Below are 14,413 nucleotides of genomic sequence, written 5' to 3' on the forward strand. Positions count from 1 at the left end.
ATACGAATAATATTTCATACGTAAATTTTAATGCAAAATGAATGGAAAAACAAATATAATATCAATCTAATGATGATAAATAACAAAAAACAAAAATACTATATAGTTTTAATAAAAACTGTGTCTATGTATTTGTATGTATATTATTACTAAAAATTTTAGACTGATCGTTACTTGCAAATTGATGGTGCGGACTTTGTCATCTTCCTGTATGAGAAATTCCAAATTTTAGGTTGTTTCGGACCACAGCTCAACATAAGCTTGCATTAAAATACGAGTCAATCACATTCATTTTTAGGAGTCATTATTAAAGTCCCACATTACTAAGCACGCTCAAGCTTATTATGTTTAAAAGAAGTAATCCTCCATTCAACAACACACATTATTGGCTAAAGAGTCAGGTCTATCTCAAATTCTAACATAGTATCAGAACTAGACCCAACATATGAGTTTTACCATGAGTAGGAGTGTTGAAGTCTCACATCAACTAGGCACTGGTTTAGGAGAGAATAATTCTCCCATTCAACAAGGGCTGAATGATGATGGTTAAATTGTGTTCAGATTAGTTTACACGTTTCTCATTAACCTCTGGTGACTTATTGTCCCTGCAAGCAACTTGTTTCCAGGTAAATCACAAATATGTGATAAATGGTCCTAACGTGGTAAGAAAAAAAAAAATCAATAAAGGAAGTAAACTTTTTTTATGGCCAAGGCAACTCTATAGGGCTTTTTAAATCAATTTTAACGATTGACTAATTTTTTTTATTAATTATAGAAAAGTTTTTATTATCTTAGAAACCATAATAGTATATTTGTATTATAGGATGTAGCGTTTAACTCTTAATAATCCGTGCTTTAATATTCATATCCGATCATATTTTATTACGTATGTCTTAGTCTCACCAGAGAAAAAGTTTTCTTATCACATTTAACAGTTACGAAACATCTACATATTTCAATATTCATCACAGCACGTCTTTATCACCCTTAAATCTATTAACATCTACATATTATTCTACACGGTCCAAATAAACACTACATTTATTGTCTACATTAACCTACAACTGGAAGCAATCATTCCTCTATTCTCCTTCTCCATCATCTTCAACCATTCACAAACCTGTGAAAAAACTTCCCTTCACCTAAACAACAAGAAGAAAAACTCCGAAATATATCACATGGGCATGATGGAATATCACCTACCTCCATAGCCCCTTTGCTTCTTCGAAACCTTGTACTTCTATATTCATCTAGCGCACAAATCCCTTTTAAATTTGGCCCAAATACAAACCCCTCGAACTCATTCGCTATATTCTCATCACTTCCTCTCTCTTCCGTCTTACGTTTACTCCCATCTCTTTTCCCATCTTTTAACTCAAATTCGGACGAAAATAATCATAATTTCAGCTTTAAATCCCACAAAATAATGTTTACGAGCTTTCTTGTGGCAGCGGTGACTCGGTATCGCTCGAGCACTTTCACAATTACTATCAATTGTCAATGAATCCCCATCAACTCTCGAAAGTATGAAGTTGTGAGATCTTTAGCGGAGAGGCTTATTGATGAAATTATAGAGAGAAGTTTAGGCTTTACATGAAGTCAACCGGACAGTTTTAACGTCAGCCTTTGCAAGGGCTCTTAGCCAACTTGAAGCCGCGGTTTGGAACTTGGTGTTGATTTGGTAAGTTCTTGGCCGGTTCAGTATCGGTTCAACCGGGTTTGCGGGTGGTTCAGTCGAGGATTGGTGGGGAAAGGAGGAGGTGAACCGGTCTGGAGATCGGCTGAGAAGCAGGCGCTGAGTTACTGTGGCTGGCGCAGAAGATGCGGCTTATGGGTTTGCAGAGGGCTGTTGAAAGGTGGGCATCGGCTTCCAATTTGGGTGGCTTGCTCTTTCAGCTGAGCCACGATTGCAGGGCTCATTGGTCAGGGTTTCAGGTAATTTTTTTTTTTTTAATTTCGTAATTTAATTGGATATAAAATGATTTATCCCGTAAATAGAGTTTTAGAAGTTAAAAGCTAGAGCCAGCTAGATGCAATTTCTGGGCATAAGAAAAAAAAAAAAATTATAATTTTTATATTTAGTACAAGTGCACACCCATATGGACATAGTAATGAGTGGGCTGGTGATCCCCCCCTAAATAAATATTACTTTTACTTTTACTTTTTATTATTATTATTTCGTTAATCAGACTGTGTTTATATTAATGTTTCCTTACATGATCTAACTTATTTATTTTTGCATATATACACACAATATATTTTAAATTTGTCCCCCCTAAAACTAATTTTTGGGTTTATGCCTATTTAGTAAAAGATAGTTAAGTTATTGAAATAAGAATAAATCTTATATTGTATATATGAGATTAACTTTTCATAGTATAACTTGGTTGGGAAAATTAAATATTTAACTATTATAATCTCATTAAATGGAAATTCTAACAATAAAAATGGCCTTAGTAGAAAGAATGAATATTTAATTAAATAGTATTAACTACAAATTTAACTAAAATAAATAATTGGATAGTAATGTTTCATTAAGGAAGGTCTAAATTAATTGGTAACAACTAACAATTGACGTAGCCTTTTTTATTAGAAATTAAACAAGGGTTGGAAGACTAACTAAAGGTTGCTAAAACTGTGGTGAGAAAAGAAATTGCTAGGAAGGGAAGGGACAAGGATTTCTCCGAATTTATTTTTTGTTTCTACTCGTTCTGTAATTAGAGGTATATAATAAAATAAATCTTTTTAATAACACATGATTTCCAAAAGTAGGATAATAATTAGAATATACTACTTGGTGGAGGAATCTCTTTTGTGGTCGATGATTAGAGTCACTGTCAACCAATAATACATTTGATGATTAGTTGATGCAAACCTGTGTCTTTTTCTATAACCTATTTTAGAGTTTCAACGGTCCGGATTTACTAATACTACAAATCAAGTGTCTTGTTGTGCCATCGCTTACCACTGCAACTACAAGACACTGCAAGACAAATTTATAAATCTGAATAGAAATTTAAATCAATGAAAAAAGAGAACAAATATCTAGTAAAACAATCCAAATATCTAGTAAAACAATCATTTAATATAGTTTATAAGATTATTCACAAAAATGTTAAACATATATTCAATTATAGTATATTAGTATTAACAAAAGTTGGTAGAAATGAGAAAATTTTGAAAAATAAATATATATGATAAGATTTTTCTTCACATTAATAAAGAAAATAATTATATCAGGTAAAATAATTACATAGATGTGCCAAGAGGATGATATTGTTGATTAGATTTTTTTTTATTTTTTTTTTTTCAACTCCAAATCCTTTCTTTGATTATTGTATTAGAGTATTGATTAAACTTATGTTTTCAGCATTTTTGTTCAAGCAAGCCAAAGATTTGGGAGTAGAAACAAGTGATGAAGAAGAAGAATATAAGAAAGAGCAACAACGAAAAACAAAAATGAAGATGCTACTGTCATGGTTACCATTACTTTGCAGAGCTAGCAATGGTATGGATGTGCCAGTTCTAAGCACAAATGAAAGGGCTGAACTGGAGAAAGTACTGGAACAGAACATAGAAATGTTGGAACAAGAAGAAGAGCAAGAGCAAGTATTGTCCCTATGGCTTCACCATTTCACATATTGTCCATACTCTGACTGGCCCAACCTCCATGCCTCCTATGCTCGCTGGTACAATGCTTCTCGCAACCAGTTGCTCCTCCAGTAGTCTAATATATATCAGCCATTGAATTGGTATTCAATAATACTATGCACTTGTTTAGATACCAATTTCAATTATTGATTGTAATTTTACAATGTTATATAGTCAGAGAGGTTACATATGTAGAAAGAAAAGCTGCATATGTATATATATAATTCTTATTCGTTGATAAATCTACTCAACATTCCATCAAGGTTAAAATGGTTAGTAAACCAATTATTATTTTATTCAATGTATATAGGGGCAGCTATAATTAAGCCACTTTTCTGATAGGCCACGACGTTGGGATGAGCTGGAACATGAAGAACGTTGCTTGCATGCTCTGTTTTACGTGGGGTGTAGTTCAGTTATTAGCTTGTATTTGCATGCTCTGTTTTACGTGGGTTGTAGTTAAGTTATTAGCTAATAGTTTCCCTTTTATTTTGGTTTTAGTGTAAGTGGTTTTGCTTATTTAAGCAGCCGAAACTTATCAATGAAAGGAACTAATCATTTGTTATCCAAACCTTGCGGTATTTTCTCACCTGAAGAGAAAATAGTTCACTTTATTGTTTGAATATTTGTTTGTTCTATTAGTGGGGGCATAAACTCTATCTCTCTGTGGAGCAGGAGGTGGAACACTGGGGGCTACTACTGATGGAGTTGTCGGGGTTAGCTTATTCACAAATATTTCTGCCCGTAAAACTCGTTCCAAAGCTTTACTGTATGTCTAAGGGGGATGGGCACCGGCCATCACATCTCGGGCTATTTCTGGTTTCAGCCCATGCATGAATTTATCTCTCCTCAACTCTGGTGTACTCACTACTCCTGGCACGAACCTTGCCAGGGGATTGAAATTGAGCCAATTTATGGGTTGCCTAGTCAACACTAGCTGTCAGAATTTAGGGGTACTGTGGACCCAATAGTGGCAGATGAGTGATTCAGATCAGTGGAGCGTACGATGGCACTTTTCCCTATGACAGATCGGGAGAAGATTCAGTATGCTAGTTTTTTATTTAGGGGTGATGCCCATATATGGTGGGAATTGATGGAGGATACTTATGATACAACTTTGATGACCTGGGGAGATTTCAGGAGATTGTTTTAGGCAGAATATAGAACAGTTGATCGAGTTCATGAAAAGATTCAGGAGTTTATTAGTTTGCAACAGGGGGCTAATTCAGTAAAAGAATATGTCCAAAACAATACGCTCCCAAAAATTCTACTCAACTCTTTCTAACTTCAACCAAACTTCAATTAATCATCATACAACCAAAACCACTTCTCATGGCTAAATTCTATTCATCAATAGTCATCAAACTCATCAATAATTCATCAATTTCATCAACAATTCTCAAAATCATAAGCATATACATATATGTAAAATCTCTACACACTTGATTTCTCAAATCATAACTTGGGTGGCATTTACTTACCTTTGATATGAGCAATCCAACCCCTTTAAGAATCTTCTTTGATCAAACTCTCTTCTTCTTAAATCCTATGAGCATAAACCATCAAAATCAACACTTTAAAAACTAAAATTCACTTCTTAGTGCAAGGATCTTACCCATAGAAGCTTAAGATTGAAAATCCACTCAAAAATACACAAAACCTATGAATTTTCTTTGAAGAAGAATTGAAGAATTTGAGAGAATATGGAGGTGAAAGTGGCGTGCAAATGGGTAAGAGTGCCTAGGGTTTCACTCCTCAAATTGATATAACATAAAAATTATATATTAGTTTCCCATTTTGCCCTTGCACTTTCTTTAAAATTCTATCTATGTCCCTTAGTCAATTACCATAATACCCTCATTTTTATTGCATTCTCCATGAAATTCTATCTCTTTTCACTCCCCACAATTTCAACTAATTTTGAGTGAAAAGACCATTTTACCCTTGATCTGCACAGTGTTTATACAAAAATGGTTCTTCCCAGATATAGAACTTCAAGTCAGAGAAAAATTTCCTCTTCTGCTGGAAAGTCATGCCATTTGGGAGCACTCTCGATGATAAGTAATTTGCAATATCTACATACCAAGGTGCTTCTTCAACTCTCATCAGTTTCTCATTCGGGAATATCTCCTTGATTTGAGTTTCCTCGTCACTTCCCTGGTTTGGTCGTTCAATCCTTGATAGATGATCTGCCACCACATTTGCTAACCCTTTTTTGTCTTGGATCTCCAATTCAAACTCTAGCAATAGTAGGATCCATCTTATTAGCCTTGGTTTTGCCTTTTGCTCTGCCAACAGATGTTTGAGTGTTGAGTGGTCCATCTAGACTATCACCTCAGCACCTAGCAAATAAGAGCGAAATTTGTCAAATGCAAAAACAACGGCAAATAGCTCTTTTTTAGTCATGGTGTAATTCAACTGTGCATCGGTTAGTGTCTTGCTAGCATACTGAATTAAATGCAAAATTTTGTTCTTCCTTTATCCTAAAACTACTCCTAATGCAAAATCACTAGCATCACACATCAATTCAAAGGGGAGTTCCCAATTGGGAACCGCAATAATGGGTGCAGACACTAATAAATTCTTAAGAGTTTGAAAAGCATGCATGCATTCATCATCAAAATCAAAAGAGGCATCCTTAATCAACAAATTGCATAGGGGTTTAGAAATTTTGGAGAAATCCTTTATAAACCGTCTATAGAACCCCGCATGCCCTAGGAAACTCCGGACTGCCATAACGTTTGTACGTGGTGGTAGCTTCTCAATCACTTCCGTTTTGGCTCGATCCACTTCAATGCCACCCTTTGAAATTCGGTGACCGAGTACTATTCCTTCTTGAACCATGAAGTGACATTTCTCCCAGTTGAGCACCAAATTTGTATCTTGACATCGCTGCAAAACAAATGAAAGGTTAGACAGGCAATTATCAAAAGAAGAACCAAAAACAGAGAAGTCATCCATGAAGACTTCTATGAACCACTCCACCATGTCACCAAAAATTGACATCATGCATCGCTGGAATATGGCTGGTGCATTGCACAACCCAAAAGGCATCCTTCTGTAAGCAAAGGTACCATAAGGACAAGTGAATGTCATCTTCTCTTGATCTTTAGAAGCAATGGCAATCTGATTATAGCCTGAAAAGCCATCCAGGAAACAATAATAAGCATGCCCCGCCAGTCTTTCCAACATTTGATCGATGAAAGGAAGTGGAAAATGATCCTTCTGGTTGCTTCATTCAGTTTTCTATAGTCAATGCACACCCTCCAACCCATGATTGTCCTAGTTGGTATCAATTCATGCTGTCATTCTTTATTACCGTGATACCTCCTTTCTTTGAAACCACTTGCACCGGGCTCACCCATGGACTATCTGAAATAGGGTAGATGATGCCTGCATCTAAGAGTTTCAACATTTCCTTTCTCACCACTTCCTTCATAGAAGGATTCAATCTCTATTGCGGCTACACCCTAGGCTTGACATCATCTTCCATGAGTATCTTGTGCATACAAAAAGATGGAGAGATGTCTTTAATGTCCGATATGGTCCATCCAATTATTGATCTATGTTCTCTTAACACCCGAATCAACCTCTCTTCCTCCAATTTACTTAGCTTTGCATTGATGATCACTGGAAAGGATTCTGATTCACCAAGATATACATATTTGAGGTGAGGGTAAAGGCTTCAGTTCAAGTTTTGGAGGTTCTTCCGTTCTTGCCTTTTCCTTCTTTTTTTCTATGTCAAAATCTTCAAATTTTGGATCTTGGCTTGTGTTTATCGATTGAAGTGCTTCCAAGAGCCTGGCACACTCATTCTTCACTGGCTCATCTACCTCGGTGGTTTTTGATTGGCCAATGCAAGCTTTTAAAGGTAGTTGAGGGGTGTTATCTTCGATAGCATCTGCTACAAGTCTATCCACCAAGTCTACACTAAAGCATGAATTTGACGCTAATGGAAATTTCATGGCCTTAAAGACATTGAATGTCACTGTTTCATCTTAGACCCTCACAAACAACTTCCCTTCTTGTACATCAATTAAGGCTCTTCCGGTGGCAAGAAATGGTCGCCCCAAAATGAGAGGCATTTCCTTGTCCTCTTCTATATCTAACATGACAAAGTCTGCAAGATAGATGAATTTGTCCACCTTAACCAGTACATCTTCAACTATGCCCCTCGGTTGCTTGAAGGATCTATCTGCAAGCTGCAAAGATATGGTTGTTGGCTTCACTTCACCAATCCCTAGTCTCCTGAAAATAGAGAAAGGCGTTAGATTAATGCTTGCTCCTAGATCACATAAAAACCTATCAAATGTAATATCTCTTATAACACAAGGGATAGTGAAACTCCCTGGATCCTTGAGTTTTGGTGGCAGCTCCTCTATAAGCATCATTGTTTCCTCCTCTTCCAACTTTCTTTTATTTGATAGAATTTCCTTGAGGAATTTTGCGTAGCTCAGCATTTGCTGCAAGGCATCTGCAAAAGGAATGTTAATATGCAGTTTTTTAAATACCTCAAGAATTTCATGAACTGCTTATCCTGATTTTTCTTTCTAAGCCTCTGAGGAAAAGGAACAAGAGGAGTATGATATGCCAACTCGGTGGTATCTTAGGAAATGGCAATTTTTCTTTCTTTTGCTTTGGCTCTCTTCCCTCTTCGGTTCTTCTTCTCTAGGACTCGTTGGCTTCTCTTCAACCATGACTTCTTCCTCGAGTTCTTCATCGGATTCTTCCTTCGCTTTACTTGGTGGGTTCTCATCCTTCCCTTTTTGTTCAACCCCTTCCAAAACTGTTCCACTTTGTAAAGTTATTGCATTTTCTTGTTCTCGTGGATTTGTCACTGTGTTACTTGGTAGGGAACCCTGTGGTCGCTCATTCAGCTTTTCGGCTATTTGCCCTATTTGTACCTCTAAGTTTCGAATGGACGCCCCTTGGTTTCTAAAATTTTCCCTCGTCTCAGTCATGAAACATGTGGTCTCTTGCATGAACTTCCTGAACATATCCTCTAATTTCAACAGTCTTTGATCCCCTGGTTGATGATTCATCCCAACTTGATTGTTTGGTGCATTTCTTTGGTTCCATTGATTATTTTGATTGCCCCAAGATAGATTTGGATGATTTCTCCAACCAGGATTATACGTGTTGGAGAAAGGATTGTTCTATTGTCTCTGATTCCTTGCCAAATAGTTGACTTGTTCGGATGATGATGAAGCTGAAGCTGAAGCAAAGGTGTTCCCCCCTTGGCATTCATTGCTCGCATGGTTACCTGCACAAAAATCACTCGTCATTTGAGGTGTTTGAATGGAATTTACCTACATACCTCCTAATTGCTTCTGAAGTGTTGTAAGTTGGGCTGAAATGGTATAGCAAAATTGTTGTATGACGTTGGTCATTGAACATGTATTTTGATACTAAACAACCATATCGCAATGAGTAACCAGCCTCGAAAAGTAAAAAGCTCATGCCTTATCCCGAATCAATGCATCTCTGGGTTGGGATAAGGCCGCAAATGGCGATTTAACACGCTTGATAGATAGGTTCTGTTGTGACATCGATTTCGCAGAAGAGGCTTCATGCCCGTGCTCCAACAAACCAGAAGGCCCTATCTAGACGCACTTTGGTGCTGAGACAAGGTTGCAATGCAATAGGCATTGTGATGTTAAATGACGTTGCTAGTGGCCAAAAAAATGTATAGTGACAACATTTGCATCACTATTTATGTGTGATGAATTTCTCTAATTTCCTGCACTACTATAAACCTATTCAATAAACATTTTCTGTGAAATGAAAATTGAGAGAAAACAAGAATTGAAGGTTTTAGTAAAATGGCAACTGGATACTTCTTCGTGCATTGTTACAAGTATTTATACAAATAGGTGAAATGCAACACTAACGTTGACTTTACATTTACAAGTGTAAAACTAACGGAGATTGCAAGTCTTATCGGCTGCTCTTAAGTAACTAACAATAGTCACAAAAATTGAACCTTAACAGCCCCCCTCAAGCAGAGCTTGTTAGAATAGATGCCCTAGAGCCAATCAATTATTGTAGAATTGACTCTTTGTAATAATGTTCATTAATCAATAATAAAAGGCATTTTATTCTATATTGTGTAAATCATTATTATTGCAATATGTATTGATATATGTCCTTAAAATGGTAAAACTGTGACGAGGGTATCAAGTGTTTCAAATCTTGATAGTGAGAACCCTATGAGCACATATGGTGGCCATTCTAGAAACGTCTGTAGCCCCAGTATTATTCTGAAGTAAGGGCACAGATAATACGGTAAGGCTATCATAGTGTTAAACAACCCTGTCAAAAGGCAATGACTGATCTCACTTGTCAAGGTTGTTTGGTGACAACCTAGTGCAACACATGGGTGCTTGCTGTAGGTGGATATACCGCAGCAAGTTCACTGGACTGACCCACCAGAGGATTCCATATGGATGGTAATGGTAACCCTAGTGTCTATGGAACAAATCCTCTAACGAATGGTTGTGCATGTGATCCTTAGACTTGAGATCACCAGAGCACCTTATGCACCGATTGGTGTAGTTTGACACTAGCCTGACGCAGTTCTATTCAGAGCTATCAATACGGTGGTGATTGGCTGCATCAAGGAGTGTATCAAGATTATGGTGGATTGATAGAGGATTCATCACTTCCGGATATAGGAGAAGTTATCTCACGGCGCAATTCAATATATGGCAATGACACTAAAACGGTGGCCACAGTGAGATTGAGTTGTTGCTCTATTCGGATTATAATATAGGTCATTGGTCCAGAAACTGAATACATAATATTAAGAGTAACCGAAGGTTGACACTATTTCTATGCCTTCGTCTCGTCGAGATAACGTATGATGAAAGGATCGAATTGTACGGTAACCATATCGTTGATAGGTTGCTACTTTGTTGAATCTGAATCTATCGGGTGGCCATGATGCCTTGGTAGGGGCCAATCTTGGTCTGTGTATTAGTGAGACGATTAATTGGTGTTAATCGCAATACTATACACTACCGGTATGATGAGAAGCCTATGGGTCACACACATAGAAGATAATTTAAGAGTCAAGAAGAAAGAAAGGCGTTTTCGTCTTTTTAGGCGAAAGGATATTTTGGTAATTTTACAGTGCAATTAAATTTTCTAAGGTCGTAGCCTTTATTTAATTTATTAGAAAAATTAAATAAGTGAAATTACGTTTAAATATGTGTTCGCATATATTTAAATAAATTATCATTATTGTTAAATATTAATATATATATTAAATGATTTTAATTTAAGATGATGATGAATTAAAATAAATATCTAATTAGGGGGTGTTTGGGTTGGAGCCCAAGCCCATTTCATATGGGAATAGGGCAAGTAAAATAACATTATAAAAGAAAAGGTGTTAATTGAAAAAGGTTAATAGTTTTCATTCATTCACTATTCATTAAAAAAGTGAAAAACCCTACAGCCCCATTTTCTCTCCCACGCCAGATTTGGTTTAGCCAAAATCAAATACTCATTTTCTTCTTTGTTTCTTAAGGCTAAGGAGGATCTAGAAAATCTCTCCTTAGTTCCTTACGATTATCTTCGTATGGACTATGTCGATTCGATCCTACATTTGGGTCGGTAGCAAAACGTTCAAGGAAAAAGTTGGAAGAGCCTCCAAACGTGCGTAAGATTATTGAACCTTGAATATGATTTTCTGCAGATTTAATTTATGTATTGTATAAACTGTGATATTATACCCGGATCTTGGTTCTAAGGAACGATCCATGTCATTTTTGTTTTTGTTTTCCGCTACGTAAGTGGGTCATTCACTAACAGTGGTATCAGAGCCTCGGGTATTAATTTCTACAGTTTATTGTATGATTTATAACATGTATTTGGTTGATAACATGTCATTTTTGAAAAATCTGCAAAAATTGCAAAATCAGAAAAATCTATTTTTGGATGAATGATTCAAATGATAAAATGGTTTATAATGTGTTGATGGATGTTATATTGGTTGGTTGATATCCTGGTTGAACGTGTGTGTGTTCGATTTGATTTGGATTTGTGTTATTACACAAAAACTGCAAAATAACACGAACTATTCATATTGGGGATTTCCAGGTTTCGCCGCGAGCAAGTGCTCTCTGGAATTTTTCGCCCTGGCGAAGATAAAACCTTCGCTGCAACAAAGTCTGTAGCTTTCCCAATTCTGTATTTTTCGCGAAGGGACCAATCTGCATTTTTTAATAACCTATAAAGCCAATAATCAGTCTACACATAAAAGAGGGTAATTAATTAATAAACCCACCCAATTCAAAAATTGATTGTTTTTGAAATGTATGCAATGTACTTGTTTGTATATCGCATGGTGCCCGGTACGTGAGCCTTAGACCTAAGGGTGAATGTTTTAAATTTTTGGGTATGTATGGTTGTAAATTTATTAAATAGGGCCTGCATGTCCTGCCTTTCTCTTCTTCTCAATGTGCATTCTCTTCTCATCTCATTCCCCTCGAATGTAAATCGAGGTTTCTAAATTTATTGATGTAAAGAATTTTAATAATTATTCTTATTGTAAATTTAAATGATATTTTTGTAATGTACTTGAAGACGGACCAAAGGACAAGACAACCATATTTGAAGACTCAAGATATTTATTACAGGACCCCTAGGTGACCCACCGATTCCTCTAGGCTCGAGGAAATCTGTAACATCTACTGAAAACTGTACAATGCATGCATAATAACAATAGAAAATTGGGCCCAAAGTTTTCTTTTCATTACAATTCATGTGTCTTTTATACATAAAGAGTACTGTTTACAAAATGTATTTTGTAAAGACAAAACAGGGGAACAGTGTAGCTATTGCTCCTCGCTCGCCGACGCCCCTCCAACCGCATCAACACCTAGAACCTGCATCAACAAAGGAAAATAATGGGGTGAGCACAAATAATGCTCAGTAAGTAAAACCCTCTAACTGTCTGTCCCCGTGTGTGACGCTTAATTCTTTCCTCTTCTAATTCTGCTTCTATTTCCCAAAAAGGATGTGTATATGACACAACCCGATGGTTTCGTTCTTGATGGACAAGCTGATATGATATGCAAGTTGTAGAGGTCCATTTATGAACTCAAGAAAGCTTCAAGGAGCTGGAACAGTCGTTTTGAGGAATCTGTAAAAGAATTTAGTTTTATCAAGAATGAAGATGAGCCTTGTGTTTACAAGAAGGTAAGTAGGAGTACAGTGGCATTCTTGGTATTGTATGTCGATGACATACTTCTTATCGAGAATGACATACCAAACTTGCAGTCGGTACAGACTTGGTTATCCAGGTGCTTTTCCATGAAGGACTTAGGAGAAACAACCTACATCCTCGGAATAAAGATCTATCATGAAAGATCGCGTAGGTTGCTTGGCCTAAGTTAGAGTACATACTTTGACAAGATACTGAAGAGATTCAGTATGGAAGAATCCAAGAAGGGATTTCCTCCAATGTTGCATGGTGTATCTATCTAAGGATACGTGTCCTAAAACACACAATGAGAGAGATAGAATGAATAGGATCCCATTTGCGTTAGTAATTGGATTCATCATGTATGCCATGTTGTATGCTCGGATTGATGTCTCATGTACATTAAGCACTTGTAATAGATCTCAATCGGATCCAAGTGAGCGATACTGGATTGGTGTCAAGGACGTCCTTAAGTACCTGAAAAGGACTAAAGATATGTTCTTGGTTTATGGAGGGGAGGATGAGGTCATTGTAAGAGGATACAGTGATGCTAGTTTCCAAATGGATAAAGATGATTTTCACTTGCAATCCAGGTTTATACTTTGTCTCAATAAAGCTATAGTGAGCTGGAAGAGCTCGAAGCAAAGTACTGCAGTGGATTCTACAACTTATGCTAAGTATATCGCATTATCTAATGCAATCATATAAGCGGTTTGGATCAAGAAGGTCATTACTGAACTTGATGTGGTTCCAAGCATTGCTTATCCAGTAAAGTTCCACTGCGACAACAATGGAGCCATTGCTATGGCTAAGGAACCATGGTCTAACCAGTAATCCAAACAATTACTTAGTTGATTCAATCTGATCTAATAAATCGATCAGAAAAGGGGATGTGCGGATTTGTAGAATACCTACTAACCCACTTTTAAGGTTTTCGTTGCAACAAAAGCTTGATGGGCACTTAGGGTCATTCGGTGTTAAGTACATAAATGATTGGCTATAGTACAAGTGGGAGATTGTTAGTGTAGGTGCCCTAGAGCCAATCAATTATTGTAAACTTGACTCTTTGTAATAATGTTTATTTATCAATAAAAGACAAATTCTTCCATATCATATGTCCTTAGGGTGGTAGAACCGTGACGAGGGTATCAAGTGTTTCAAATCTTGATAGTGAGAACCCTATGAACACATATGGTGGCCATTCTAAAAATGTTTGTAACCCCAGTATTATTTTGACCAAGGGCACATATAATACAGTAAGGCTATCATAATGTTGAACGACCCTATCGAAAGATAGCAACTGATCTCACTTGTCAATGTTGTTTGCTGACAACCTAGTGTAATGCATGGGTGCTTGTCGGAGGCAAGTTCACTGGATAGACCCACCAGAGGATTCCATATGGATGGTAACCCCAATGTCTATGGAATAAATTGAGATCACCAGAGCGCCTTGTGCACAGATTATTGTAGTTTGACACTAGCCCGACATAGTTCTATTCAGAGTTATTAATATGATAGTGATTGACCACATCAAGGAGTGTATCAAGACTATGG

At 36.7% G+C, this 14,413-nt stretch overlaps 1 pseudogene; it reads left to right on the plus strand.

Annotated features, from left to right (window-relative positions):
• The first annotated feature begins 1,463 nt into the window (after window positions 1–1,463).
• Window positions 1,464–3,853, plus strand: LOC116139769 (annotated as a pseudogene).
• The last annotated feature ends 10,560 nt before the right edge of the window (window positions 3,854–14,413 follow it).

The sequence above is a fragment of the Pistacia vera genome, unplaced genomic scaffold (genome assembly GCF_008641045.1).
Source record: "Pistacia vera cultivar Batoury unplaced genomic scaffold, PisVer_v2 Contig359, whole genome shotgun sequence".
In the NCBI taxonomy this organism is placed as follows: domain Eukaryota; kingdom Viridiplantae; phylum Streptophyta; class Magnoliopsida; order Sapindales; family Anacardiaceae; genus Pistacia; species Pistacia vera.